The sequence below is a fragment of the Schistocerca nitens genome, chromosome 4 (genome assembly GCF_023898315.1).
Source record: "Schistocerca nitens isolate TAMUIC-IGC-003100 chromosome 4, iqSchNite1.1, whole genome shotgun sequence".
In the NCBI taxonomy this organism is placed as follows: Eukaryota; Metazoa; Arthropoda; class Insecta; order Orthoptera; family Acrididae; genus Schistocerca; species Schistocerca nitens.
The window spans coordinates 251,734,990-251,747,967 of NC_064617.1; positions in this window are offsets into that span (position 1 = coordinate 251,734,990).

Here is a 12,978-nt window from a genome sequence, read left to right on the forward strand (position 1 = left end):
TCAGGTGGTAGTACTATCTGTAAATTATACGTTGACTATGACGGCTTACTTCTTTCTTTGAACTGAAATTTAGTGATTACAGAAATGAGGGATCGTCTTCCTTAGAAGAGCTGCACTTTATAATCAGAAAGCTAACAGCTGATCATTTCTTCATTACTTTTTTGATGAATCACTACCTACTCTTTAGTACTGAAATATCAACTATGTAAGCACATTTTTCAGTTACATTGGATTATGAAAGTGTGTGTTATGCGTGTGCGTGTGTATGACCATTTCTATTAAACATTATTAGTCAGATTTCATTTCCAAATTGTTTTCTGGATCATGGAAATTATACCTGTTGCATATTTTAAATGTTTCATTATCTATGGGAGTACTTCACTGCCTTTTTTCACAATACGCACCTGTCTGCCTTTACAGCGATATTAGCACGCTATAAAAGTGTAAACAACATGTGAAACAATCATTATGATGATGTCAAATACTACACATTCTAGCAAAATTTACGGATATACGTTTCTGGTGCCCTAACATCGCAATGAAAGTCCTTGAATAATAGTTGAAGCTCTGATGATGAGGCTGTGTGTTTAAGTGTATATTAGCAAACCAAAAACGCTATTCGAAAGAGACTAGACAGATTCTGTTATGGTGTGGCACGATGTGATATGTTGCGCCGCTATCCTTGTTTAGAGCGCGCGCTATAAACGATTATAGTTCGCAGTTATGGTGCGGGTGGCGCTCCGGTGCTGATTTGCTATCACGTCGCTTTGTTTGCCGTGGCCGGCGGAAAGTGAGAGGGTAGTCGGTTTCCAGGTATTGCACGGAACGTGAAGTTCGCTCTGCCTGACCTGCTGGTGACTAGCGCTAAGGTTGTTGTGCCTCGCAATATGAGCAGAGTGGTCTGGGGCGGAGGCGACTCGCCGCTGTGCTGGCCATGCGGTGGTGATTAATTGGAGTCGGCGTACTTGTTCTGCCTGCCTGTCTGATATGGATGTCCGGTGGGGTCCTGTGATACGCTGGCCCGGAGACAACTAGTTGCTGAATTTTGGAGTCGTCTGCCAGGTTAGGGTATGGGCTTGGTTGGCTCGTCAGATTTTCCGCTGGAAGCTCCAGCAGCGGTTTCTAAACTTCATTCTGATGTGGGACGGCGTCGTTGGAAGTTTCTGCTGTGTGTGTGTGGCACGTTACGATATTTGTTGGTACTAATTTATTTGCTCAACTGGAGTATCTTTTGGTTATCCCGCTGAGTGGGTCGTTGCCCACCCGGTCTGCTCAGCGTTATCTTTGCTGGTGCCTGTTTGTTCCTTTTTTGAAGGAATTCACGTAGGTGATTCCTGTTACCTGCGCGGAGTTGCGTTCATGCATGGTATATTTGGCATTTGATGTGTTAGGTAAAGTCTGCCTAATAAAGGCGGTTTTGGACAATATATGCATAGTGAATTACTGCTGCTTGGTATATGTGGTCTTCTGGGACCTGAACAACACGATCTGTAACAGCATTTAGTGGTATGTTCTGTATTTTTATCTCACTGTGTTATTATTAACTTGGGGGATAGTCGCGTTTGGTCTCGTTAAGGGACTTCTAAGACTGTGGTTTGGCTATTCATGTGTGCTTGGCTTTTATTGTTTTGTTTTAAGAAGTCAGAATTGTTTATTAGGATTTGTGTGTGTGTGTTGGCTTCCGGCACTTGTTAAGAGCGCCCGAGTTGACGGCGCCGTGGTTATCATGTGTTGTCGGGATGTTATACTGTATTTTTGAATGTTATCTTGTGTTGATATTATCTGTCGTGTGTTACAGAACATAACCAAGGTGCGTAAGTGATGGGCAGTTGTGGGAGGCATGTCGGGGAGCTCTCAGCGGTTTATTTAGGGGACCGTTTCTAGTGGGAAGGCTCCCAAGTGTTGAGAGCTCGCTCCTCTGTGATTGCGTCGGGAGTTGCCCTCGCCCTTTGCTTATATCAAATTATTATTTTGTTATTATATTTATTGGTTGTGTGTTGCTCTTCTTTGATTTTATGGTGCCAAGTGCCATTATCTTTCTCAAAGTTTTTTTTATGTAAATGATTTTAAATTGCAATGCCAAGTTAACTTATTATTAGATCATGGTCTGTGGAATAAAATCTATTGTAATTTGTTCTTGCAGAAGAAATTTCTCTTATTTTATGGCGCCGAGTTGGCATTATTATTATTATTATTTAGTTTATTACTGCTCTTAATGTTTTCCGATTTTATGGTGCCAAGTGTCATTATCATTCTTAAAGATTTTTGTAAATGATCTTAAGTTGTATTGCCAAGTTAATTTATTATTGGATTGGATTTTGTCTCTTGGGTAAACTCTAAAAGTACTATTGTAAAAGGTTCTTTGATTTTATGGTGGCAAGCCGCCGTTATTGTTTGTAAAGCTCATTCTTTTAAACATTTGTTAAGTTCTGTAAGTTACATGAATTTGTTGTTATTTAAAAGAGTTCAGTATTCGCAGTTTAATAAATTGTGTACAGAGTCTGCGGTTTGGATATTATTGGGTGTAAATCCTTGGATAGTTGTCCTATAAGAAAATACATTCCATGAATCACTGTTTGGGGAAATGCAGCTCTTCGCGCTACTCTTTCCTATGCAAGCGTCTTTATCTCTGCGTAACTGCTGCAAACAACAGCCATTTGAAGTTGCTTACTGTAGTAAAGTATTATATGTATGTATTAAACCGGAGACCTATAAACGACGGAGAGGCTTCGTCCCACCGTAGCCCTCAGTGGTTCACAACCCAACAACAGGCCACAGCAGTCCACCCAGCTCACCACCGCCTCACACTGAACCCAGGGTTATTGTGCGGTTCGGTTCCCAGTGCCACCACCCCGCCCCCGCGAAGGTCTTATACCAGACGAGTGTACCCCAAATGTTTGCTTGGTAAAGTAATTATGGTGTACTCGTACGTGGAGACTCTGTTTGCGCAGAAATCGCCGACATAGTGTAACTTAGGCGGAATAAGGGGAACCAGCCCGCATTCGCCGAGGCAGATGGAAAACCATCCACAGACTGGCCGGACACTAAACCGCCGGGCGGATTCGTGCCGGGGATCGGAAAGCCTTCCCTCTCGGGAAGCACCACGTTAAATCGCACGGCTAGCCGGGCGGGCTTAGTAAAGTCTTGGTGCCCTTTCTCCTAATTTTACTCTCCACGCTTCCTTCCGTTAGTAAAAGGACAATTTCTTGATGCCTCAGTATGCGTCCTTTTCAACCGAGATCTTCGTTTAGTAGTATCGTACAGAGATTGCCTTGGCAACGTGAATCGATACCACAGACATCAGTGAGGGCTCCCTGCTATCCGCAACGACGTATGGGAGGCACTCCTGAAGACGACGCCTCACCTCTCAGCGTAGCAGCGCTCTAACGTTGAGTTCAATACAACGTCGAACTAGGAAGAGGTCTGCCCCACTTCGCAATCTGATCTACAGAAGTTAGCGTCATCAAGTAGGACAACGACAGATAAAGCTTCCGATAAAATATACAGGATGATTGTAATTAAAGTGAAACTTTCAAGGCCGGCTGCTGTGGCCCAGCGGTTCTAGGCGCTTCAATCCAGAACCGCGCGACCGTTACGGTCGCAGGTTCGAATCCTGCCTCGGGTATGGATATGTGTGATGTCCTTAGTTACTTAGGTTTAAGTAGTTCTAAGTCTAGGGGACTGATGACCTCAGATGTTAAGTCCCATAGTGCTTAGAGCCATTTGAACCATTTAAACCTTCAGACAGCTGTAGAAACAACACCACTCGTCAGACTGACGTAAAATTGCAACAAAATATTATCGGAGAAGGGGGGAAAAGGTATACCGCAACAAAAATAAATAGTTACAAAATGTAGAAAAAGATTGCGCTGTAAGCATCATAATTCAATAGTGGTCGATTACAATGCCTTAAATGTCCGTTTGATGTTAAACAAACTGTACTACTCAGTCTGCATGGGTGTATAGGTGTGATACTGTCAGTTACGTAAGCCCGCCCACCACGGCAATGTCACATAACATCTGATGGGAAAAATCGGATTTTAATTGTCCTGAGGCCAAGAACGGCACAAAAAGCATCAATCACAACGGTTTTCAATTGTCCCGAGGGCAAAAGCGCATACGAAGCGTCAATCCAAATCAAATCGGATTATTAATTTCCGTGTGACTGCTGCAAAACATGCTCAATACGTTGTCCACCGTTTTCTGCAACAAGTTCAAATCGAGAAACAGCATGTTCCACAGCTGATCGAAGTGTTTCCGAAGTCCCCTTCAGAATGTGTTGCGCAATGCGTTCCTTCAATGCAGCTAAGTTTGCAAACATCTTTCAGATAACCCCACACCGAGAAGTCACACAGATTAAGATCAGATGATCGGGACGGCGAGGCTGTAGGGAAATGGTGGCTGATAATTCTAGCATATCCGAAATGGCGCTTCGGCAGCTGCTTAACTGGATTTGCAATGTGTGGAGGTGCGCCATCTTGCATAAAAATGAGCCCATCCACACATGCACGCTGTTGGAGAGCTGGAATGACGTGGTTGCGCAAAAGACACTCATAAGGCTTACCAGTGACAGTTCAGGTAACAGGATTGGAAGCACCTGTCTCTTCGAAAAAATATGGCCTATGATAAATGATGGCGTAAACCCGCACCACACAGTGACCTTTTCAGGATGAAGTGGTACTGGTTGATTTGCGTATGGATTTTCCGTTGCCCATTTTCTGACAATTCTGTGTATTGACATATCCTGTCAGATGAAAGAGGGCTTCGTCTGTCCATAAAATCTTCCACTGTCAGTCATTGTCCACTTCCATGCGAGCAAGAAATTCTAAAGCAGAGGACTCTCTTGTTAGTAGGTCAACAGGAAGCAACTCGTGCACATCGGTAATTTTGAATGGATACAAAGAAGGATATTTCGTAGGATTTTACGCACCGTGCACCGCATGTCCAATGTTCGGCCAGTTCTTTGTGCACTACACGTTTGCACACCACTACTCGTCTCCTCCCGCATTACTTTGGCCAGTGCTTCCACTGACGTCGAATAAATTCGTTTTCTGCCTCTACCAGGTTGCACACCAAAAGAACGCGTCTCTTCTAATTCCCGAATCATTTTGTCCAGACCCATGGCAGTCTCCGGACCAACACCTTTTTTCAAACCCTTCAGTGTCAGGAACTTCTGCAGAGCGACGCGTACACAGTCATCATTCTTGTAAGCAGAGCGCGATCATGCATTGAGACAGTCATGGCGAACGTCGCAGACGCGCTAGGAGGAAGAGCCGTGTACCGGCGTGTTTATACCAACTTCAGTGGGTCGTGCGCATGACAGGTGTTTTCATTTACGTATTCTGGCACATACAGCGGCAGCTATTGGTCAATTTTCAGACCATTTTTGTTCTTCTGCCATGCGTATTCCCCCTCCTCTGATAATATTTGGTGGCAATTTGACGTCGTTCTGACCAGTGGTGTTATTTCTACAGCGTTTTGAAAGTTTAACTTTAATTAAAATCACACTGTACTTCATAACATTGAACATTGCATATCAAGAGTACAGTTTGTTAATTAGTGCATCACGTGATGCGTTGCTAGTGCATGACAGTGGTGAATCATCCAGTACTCCTATGGCAAAGAAGTGTGTCAAACATAAGTAAATCTTTCATACATTTATGTAATAAATTAAATTAATATTTCATGTGTTCTAGCAAAACGAGGTCTCTCCCAGAACAGTCAAACAATCCACATTTCAGGCCAGAAAAAAGTAGATTCTCCAGGTAACAGCACTTTTAGTCAAGTTATGACACAAATGACTTTTTCTGCCAGCTCGATGGCGTAGGTCTCCATTAGTTATCCAATCTACCCATTCATTCTTCACTATTCTTCTGCCGCACCATATTAAAAAAAAAAAAATTTCTTCTTGTCTTAACTGCTTGTCATCCTTCTGTGTTTGGCTTGAATACTCCAGACAATAATACCTTCAGAAAAGACTTCCTAACAATTAAATTTAAACTGCATATTTTCATTAATTCCTATTTCCACACCGCATTTTACAACCTCTCTTGTTTGGCCACCATCAGTTATTTTACTGCCCAAATAGCAAAACTCAGCTTTCGGTGTTCATTTCCTGATTTAATTAGACTACATTCCGTTATCCTTGTTTTGACGTTTATCTTATATCCACTTTTGAAGTGACCATCCATTCCATTCTGTCGTTCTTCCAGTTACTTCACCGCATCTGAGAGAATTACAGTCTCATCGGCAAACCTTTTAGTCTTTGTCAATTTCCCTGAATTTTAATTCTGTTGCCAGTTTTATTATAAAGTTGTCCAACAGCATGTGTTTTTAGGGTTACATACCTCAATCTGTACAAACCCTTATATTTTTTCTTAACTTATGGGCAATTTTAAGCTTGATGTCATGCAGTATGTGTTATTGACATAAATTCAATCACTTGAAAATCGCATAAAATACCGAAACCTGGGGTCGTAATGAAATAAACAACAATACAGTCAAATGGCGATGCGTTCATTTAAAAATTATTGTATGACTGTAGCTCAGCAACATCAATAAGTTATAGAGTTGCTTTGTTGTCCGTCTGTCTGTTTGTTAAAAGCTCTTTTGTCAGGAAAGGGTGGACGTATCAAGTTCAAATTTACATATTTTGATACTCAAAAACTCGGTCATCAAAATCTATAGGGCACTTCCTGTTGATGTAGAATCATGAAATTCGTCAAGAAGCAATTTTCACAGTTCAAGCAAAGCAAAAAATCAGAAAATCGTTAATTTGTAATTATAAAACACAAAAAAAATATTTATTGTCACTTTTTATCCATCTGTTCTTCTGTCCGTGTGACAAGACCTCTTTTCTCTGTAACAGGTTCGTGTATCAAATTCAATATGACGTCTGATGCTAAGGTCTATGGTCCCTTGGCGATGCAAAATCTTATGTTCCTAAGTCAGTTCACTCAAAAGATACTGCCATTTATGTCACATATTTTGACACTCGAAAACTCACTCATCACAACCTGTAGGGCGCTTCCCATTGACTTATAACGACAAAATTTGGCAAGAAGCATTGCTTCACTCTACAAGTAAAGAAAAAAATATGAAATTTGTTATCACATAAAAAATATATTTACCATTTAAATATGTATTGCATTCATCATCCGTCAAAATCAGAATAGACGAAGATTACTGCATGCAAAGATAAAATGTAAGTTGTAGTAATGATTTAATAAATAAATGAAAAACGTTTTATTAAATCTTCTCTCTGTATATCAGGAGTACCGGTATGAAACGAGCGTTAAGATACAAATGTGTCGATAGGGAACATTTGTTGTGAACGAGCCTTAATTTTTTTTGTTTCGTTGGTATGACATCTGTCAAAGATATTTAGTATACATCAAGTCATGGAACAAACAACATCATATGTTTTCATTGTGTTAACAATGTCGAATTTTGTACCAAAAAGTGATGATTTGCGGAAAGCATTGATTTTTTGTTTTCATTTGAGAAAAAGTACTGCAGAGCCGCATCGAATGCTTGTCGAGGCATATGGTGGTCATGCTCTATCAGAAGCAACATGCAAAAGATGGTTTCAACGGTTCAGAAATAATGATTTTGTTGTAAGAAATGAAGAACGTGGAAGACCACCAAAAAAGTTCGAAGACGCCGAATTGCAAGTAATATTGGATGAAGATGATACTTTGAGTCAGAAGCAAATGGCAGCAATGCTAAATGTTGCACAACAAACAATTTCTGACCGTTGAAAGCTATGGGAAAGATCCAAAAGTGGGGAAAATGGGTGCCACATGAATTGAATGAAAGACAGATGGAAAACCGAAAAACCATTTGTCAAATTTTGCTTCAAAGACATGAAAGAAAATCAATTTTGCATCGAACTGTTACTGACGATGAAAAATGGATTTATTTTAAGAATCCTAAACGGGAAAAATCATGGGTTAATCCGGGACAACCGTCAACATCGACTGCAAAACCAGATCGATTCGGCAAGAAGACAATGCTCTGTGTTTGGTAGGATCAGAAAAGTGGGGTGTATCATGAGCTTCTAAAACCCGGTGAAACTGTGAATACTAATCGCTATAGACAAAAAATGATAAATTTGAACTATGCATTGATCAAAGAAAGACCAGAATGGGCCAGAAGACATGGCAAAGTAATTTTTTTACACGACAATGCACCTGCACACAAAGAAAAACTGGTCCAGGATACAATCAAAACACTTGGCTGGGAGCTGCTATCCCACCCGCCGTATTCACCAGCCTTCGCCCCTTCCGACTACCATTTGTTTTTATCAATGGGACACGCATTGGCTGAGAAACACTTCGATTCCTACGAAGAAGTCGAAAATTTGGTGTCTGATTGTTTTGCTTTAAAAGACGAATATTTCTATTGGCGTGGTGTCCACAAATTGCCACAAAGGTGATCAAAATGTATAGAAAGCAATGGTCAGTACTTTGAATAAAATGTTTTTACTTTTCAATTCAAAATTAGTGTTTCATTTTCACAAAAAAAAAAAAAAACGTTTATTTCATATCGGTACACCTGGTACATATTAACTGAAGTGCCTGCTCGGTTCTTTTTGTATGGACGGGTTAGTCTGAGGAAGTACTGTAGAGACTTTGATACGTTTTTGGTATTGCCGAGACCAATATCTTGCCATTATGAATATCGATAACAGGCAAAAATCATTGACATCTTCGGTTCCCGGAATGAATGAACTGTCTATATGCATAATTACGTTTGAACGTAACCCTCGATTCGCGATTCGTATTCGCTCTTGGCCAGTATTTTAGATTATCCGTTTTTTTTTCAGTTATCCGAGCAGTTTCAGGACCGGATTACCGCGGCTAATCAGGAGCTTGTTGTACAGGTAATTGGCCGGCTCTGACGATGTCAAAGACGACGGCGTGGCCAAGCAGTGATAGGAGGGGAAGAGGGCGAAGGGGTTCCGGCGAGGTCCCCGAATTTCCGCGGGCGGGATCCGTGGCTCAAGCTCAGCGCCCCGTGGGCGGGCTTCGGGTCCGCGAGGAAGGGAAGGCGAGCCGAGGCGAGGCGAGGCGAGGCACGCTAATAGCTGAGGAAGGACACGGCCCGATCTGGCGGGGAATGTGTGCGGCGGCGGCCGCGGCCGGCGCTGGCGCTTGGCCGCTTGTTGCGCTGGGCGGCGGGCGGCGCGGCGCCTTTGATGTTGCCGCCGAGCCCACACCTCGGTAATATGCAGGTGCGAGCGCGCGCGTACAGTCGCGTCCGCTGCCGCGGCGCCCCGCCGGCTCCTTTGTGGGCGCCGGGCCTCCTTAATGACGCCGGCCACTTACCCGCTATCGGGAATTAGCGTTGCCTCGGCGCGCTGTGCCCGTGCGGCACTGTGCGGGCCCGGGCCGCATTAAAAGATGATGGGCAGCGTCCGTCCCGCGAGTGGGCCGTATTAGCCGGCCGCCGCGCGGTATCGGCTCCGATCCGTCCCAGCCGGCGAGCGTATTAGCCTCCGGAATTGCTTCGCGATGACTGGCCGCGGCGCGGGGGTATCGCTCTCCGGTTTTCACTACCACATAAACGAGTTCTATAGTCGACGGTGGTCTTCTCCCACGAATTAATCATTTTTACCGAAACGAAAATGGAGAAATTTATTTCATTTCCAGCCCACGAAGAGGGGTGCACAGAATAAGGAACAAACACAAATTCTGATTTTAGTGAAATTCCTCGCTGCGTCGCTGCATTACGAGCTCTCGGAGCTCACCAAAAGATGCCTTACCTCAATTTTGCGTACAACCCTTTTGCAAAATAACTGATGATGGTCGAAGTAGAGAGGATATAAAATGTAGAATGGCAATGGCAAGGAAAGTGTTTCTGAAGAAGAGGAATTTGTTAACATCGAGTACAGATTTAAATGTCAGGAAGTCATTTCTGAAAGTATTTGTATGGAGTGTAGCCATGTATGGAAGTGAAACATGGAGGATAAATAGTTTAGACAAGAAGAGAATAGAAGCTTTTTAAATGTGGTGCTACTGAAGAATGCTGAAGATTAGATGGGTAGATCACATAACTAATGATGAAGTATTGAATAGAATTGGGGAGAAGAGGAGCTTGTGGCACAACTTGGCGAGAAGAAGGGATCGGTTGGTAGGACATGTTCTGAGACATCGAGGGATCACTAATTTAGTATTGGAGGGCAGCGTGGAGGGTAAAAATCGTAGAGGGAGACCAAGAGATGAATACACTAAGCAGATTCAGAAGGATGTAGGCTGCAGTAGGTACTGGGAGATGAAGAGGCTTGCACAGGATAGAGTAGCATGGAGCGCTGCATCAAACCAGTCTCAGGACTGAAGACCACAACAACAACAACAAGATCCCTCCGTTGTCCGCCGTTCGTGGTTTTGTGGTAGCGTTCTCGCTTCCCGCGCCTGGGGTCCCGGGTTCTTTTCCCGTCGGGGTCAGGGATATTCTCTGCCTCGAGATGTCTGGGTGTAGTGTGTCATTCATCATCATTTCGTCATCATTGACTGGCAACTCGCCGAAGTGGCATCAAATAAAAGAGAACTCGTAATACGGCGGCCGAACTGCCCCGCACGGGGCCTCCCGGCCAACAATGCCATACGATCATCACATTTCATCCCTCCATTATATTTTTGAATTTTACTTCCGTTACCTTTTTGTTTCTGGTAAGTTATTCAGACCTTGTACACTGAGAGACTAGTTTTCTTCATTTATACACAAGGCTGATTTAAGGTCCAAGCGACAGAAGCGACGGCTAGAGCCTGCAAGCCGAGTGACGCACCATTGGCTGTCGAGTCCAAAATTTGTATACATGGTGTATCATAATTGAGAGGCTGAGAGTACAAGTGGTACTAGTGCTTGCAGAAGCAAACAGAGTAACCGACTGGCAGAATTAAATACAATCGAAACGTTAGATATTTTTTTCCTAGTGGTCAGTTATTCTGTGTTAGATTAGATTAGATTTAGATTACATTTACTTTCATTCCAATTGATCCGTAGTGAGGAGGTCCTCCAGGATGTAGTCAGAAAAACAATAATAGATGACAAATGTTTAAACTGAAACAAATAAGCTATTGTACCTTCCACCGGTCCCAAGTGGAATGATCGTCATTTTTTTTAATGAACACTATATGAAAGAATCATTTTACATACACTAAAGCACTGAATTTAAAATAAAAGAATTTTTTTATTTATAAGCTAATATACATGTAACAGAACTACTATAATACTTATTTACAATGAACATATTACTGCGCTGAAATGGCGCTGAAGTTAGATTGTACTTATACACAACACGCACACTTATTTACAGAGAACACGTCACTGAACTGAAATTGTGCAGAATATACGTATATACACAAATCAGTTGGTTCTACTGAGAAATTCATCAATTGAGTAGAATGAGTTGCCCACCAATAAATCCTTTAGGCTTCTCTTAAACTGAATTTCATTGGTTGTTAAGCTTTTTATGGCTGCTGGCAAGTTATTGAAAATGTGTGTTCCTGAATAATGCACGCCTTTTTGTACAAGAGTAAGTGACTTTAAATCCTTGTGAAGATTATTCTTATTTCTAGTATTGATTCCATGAACTGAGCTGTTGGTCTGAAAAAGTGATATATTTTTAATGACAAATTTCATTAAGGAATGAATAAATTGGGAAGCAGTAGTTAGTATCCCTAGTTCCCTAAACAGGCTTCTGAAGGATGTTCTTGAGTTCACACCAAATTTAACTCTTACTGCACGTTTTAGTGCCCGGAAAACTTCAGCTTGGCTTGATGAATTACCCCAAAAAATAATAATCCCATATGACATTATGAAATGAAAGCAAGCATAGTATGCCAGCTTTTTCATTTTTATGTTCCCTATGTCTGACACAATTCGCATTGCAAACAGAGATTTGTTAAGACGCTTCAGCAGTTATGTGGTGTGCTTTTCCCAGTTTAATTTATTATCAAGCTGTAATCCCAAGAATTTAATACTGTCCACTTCTTCTATCTGCTTGTCATCATTTGTTAGGTATATACTCGTGGGACACCCCTTACAAGTTCTGAACTGCATGTAGTGTGTTTTTTCAAAGTTCAATGACAAAGAATTGGCTGGGAACCAGTGATTAATGTCCACAAATATTATATGGGTATACTTGTAGATACGGTTAAAGATTGCAGTGACACTGGACTGTCTTTCGTAATGCATTAAAATACTTATACTCCATGTGTCTTACAGCTTTTTGGAGTAAAACAGGTATTGGTGCGAAAACATTTTATTTAGAGTGCTCTGTTTTGAAGACTTTTGGGTGCAACACATATGATACACATAGTGCGTGTTCATTGCAAAACAAGAATATGTGAGTAAGTAAACTGAAGTAAATACAGCAAGCTGAAAACAAATAGGTAAACAACAACTAAAATTAAAATACCACTAAGAAAATAAATTAATGTGGTTTCAACACATACAAGGGATTATTCATAGCCACTCCCTATAATCGTCTCACAGTCAGTTCTATTGAATCATAATCATTGCTTCCGAGTTCTCTTCTGAGAATATTCTTCCTGGGCAACACTGTCGATGCTGTACCATTGTCTTGTGAACTTTTCAGTCCTCCTCATCCCGTTCTTTGTCCATTGCCTCTTGTCAAACCAATGGTAACTGCTGTCTGTGAATGGAATATATTCTTAAAGAACTAATTATCAAATGGAGGGATGTATTTCTTCATCTCCTCAAGATTTTCGCATTTTGTAAATTTTATTTCAAATTCATCTTGATTTAGTGCCTACGGAAGAGTTATTGATGGGGACCAATATTCCGCCTCCTGAAATCCGCTTCTATAAACACAAGATCATAGTTTAGTGAAAACTTGAACTGCATTGTTGGAGGATGTTTTTTCTTATTCTTATCCTTATCCTTTGCTATGGCATCCATGGCTTTAATTGAAAGAAAGATTTCTGTTTTCATTCCCACTGCAGAAAACGT